The sequence below is a fragment of the Solanum pennellii genome, chromosome 4, assembly GCF_001406875.1.
Source record: "Solanum pennellii chromosome 4, SPENNV200".
NCBI classification, from domain to species: Eukaryota; Viridiplantae; Streptophyta; class Magnoliopsida; order Solanales; family Solanaceae; genus Solanum; species Solanum pennellii.
The window spans coordinates 47,300,124-47,302,716 of NC_028640.1; positions in this window are offsets into that span (position 1 = coordinate 47,300,124).

Consider the following 2,593-nt stretch of genomic DNA (forward strand, 5'->3'; position numbering starts at 1 on the left):
GGAACGGAGTTTCACGTTCCGACACGTAGCATTAGGGGATCGTAGTGTCACGTTCCGACACGATAAGAATAAAGAGAAGTAATCTTGAATTATGTTAATATACTCAATTTCGAAGAACCTATTTCCCAAATGAGTATGGTGTGGAGGCTTGAGTCCTCATAGATGTGCTTGAGATTGTTGTCAATGGTTTTTGTACTTGTTGATTTTCACCTGTTGAGTATTGTGGTCGGTTTTACATTATCATTCCATATATATTGCTTTCTATTTTGAGTTGGCCGATGATACCTACTCAGTACGTGTTCCTTGTACTGACCCCTACTTTTATTTCCTTCTTTCGGTTTTGTAGAGTGCAGCAAGTGCACCATTGACTTCGACTCATCCTCAACTCTAGCCAGTCTTCAGCACGTCAGATTTCAGGTGAGCTATTATTCCTAGCTCGGGCTGGATTCTCTTCTTCACGTCTTGATGTCTTTGAAGTTCGGACATGGACCATCTTTCTACTTATTTTAGTTCTTAAATACTCTTAGACTTAGTAATTTGAGGATAGATGTTCTTGATGTGATGACTTCCAGATTTTGGGGATGATAAGTATTATACTTTAGAAGTTATTTATTGATTATATTAATGAGTTTTGGTCTTCCGCATTATATTTTGTTCAATTATGGTTGAAATAATGGTATACGTTGGGGTTCAGATTTGTTGGTTCGCTCACATAGGAGGACAAGTGTGGGTGCCACTCGCGGCTCGTTTTGGGTNCTTTTTGAGTCGTGTCAAACTTGGTATCAGAGCTTTAGGTTCGTTGGTCTCATCACACAAGAACGAGTCTTGTAGAGTCTTGAGGAACGGTTGGGGACGCCCTTACTTTTCTTTGAGAGGCTATAGGACTTTAGGAAAACTCCATTCTTTCTTCCTTTCGTGCTATTACTTGGGTCCAATTGGTATCTAGGTGATACAAATTGGTATCTAACATCCTCACTCTATCTCGCAGATGGTCAGAACTAGAGCGACGACTGTGTCAACACCAGCACCGGCAGGACAGGGTGCGTCTGAGCCAACCATTGGGACCGTAGCTCGAGGAGGAGCAGTAGCAAGAGGCCGTGGTAGAGGTCGCAGGAGGACGCCCTCTAGAGGTAGAGGACAAACACCTGGTCCAGCTAGTAATAGGGCAGTGACTTCTCCACCGACTGATGAGGTAGTGAGAGAGGGTGAAGAAGGGGAAAATGAGAAGGATCAAGATGAGGAACTACCACCCCAGCCTACCCCAGAGATGATTAACCAGGTTCTTACCTATCTTAGCGGGTTATCTGATCAGGGCCAGACACCTCCAGTGTTTTCTGCACCAGCACCTCAGGTTCAGGGAGTACAACATGCAGCCACTGTGGCTCCCCGCAAAGATGCCTCATTGGAAGTAGGCACGTTTCCTCGATTGACTACAGGGTCCATAATGACAAGTGATCTGCATGAACTTTTCACTAAATTTTTAAAGTTAAGACCTCCAGTATTCAAGGGTGCTGAATCTAAAGATGCCTATGATTTTCTGGTTGATTGTCATGAGCTGCTACATAAGATGGACATAGTAGAACGATTCGGTGTGGAGTTTGTGACCTATCAGTTTCAGGGGGATGCCAAAAGGTGGTGGCGGTCGTATGTTGAGTGTCAACCAGCAGAGGCACCACCTATGACTTGGGCATCATTCTCTAGCTTATTTATGGAGATGTATATACCCCGGATTTTGAGGGATAGGAGGAGAGATGAATTCCTGAGCCTAGAGCAAGGAAGGATGTCTGTTACTGCTTATGAGGCTAAATTTCGTGCACTATCTAGGTATGCCACTCAGCTTTGTTTCAGTCCACAAGAGCGGATTCACCATTTTTTGAAGGGATTGAGGTCAGATTTGCGGATGCCAGCCTTACAGGTAGCTGCTGCAGCAAAATTCTTTTAGGAAGTGGTTGATTTTGTGATAGAAGTGGAGGGGGTGAAGACAAACGACTTCACCATGGCGTCGACATCTAAGAAGTTCCGTAAGGGAGGTGAGTTTAGCGGTTCTTACTCCAGAGGCAGAGTTCAGGAGGTTACCAAAACCGCCCTATTCAGTCTGCCCTGCAGGCTTTAGCTGGGGGTCCATTGCAGCCTAGTCAGCCTTTTTCTGAGTTTGGAGGTTATCCTTAGACTTCGTCACTTTCACAAAGACCTATGCTTGACTCCAGGAATTGTTATGGATGTGGGGAGGCTTGACATATTAGGAAGTATTGTCCAAAACAGAGTTACAAACCCCCAATAGTTAGAGGTAGAGGTGGTCATGGGAGAGGCCACCATTCTGGAGGACGTGGTGGCCAAGGTAATGGTGGTCACCCAATCAGTCGGGGTGGCGGGCAAGCTGGAACTGCTGCAGCGCAACATGATAGGGGCAATGGACAGACAGGTGATAGGGCCCATGTAACGACCTGTTTAGTCGTTTTGAGCTGCAGATTTTATTTCGGGAAAAACAGGCTGAGACGACGGAACCCACGAAGGACCGTCATGGGCACGACGGACCGTCGAGGGAGTCTCGTTCCAAAACACTTAGAATTCTAAAATTTGGGTACTGAAATCG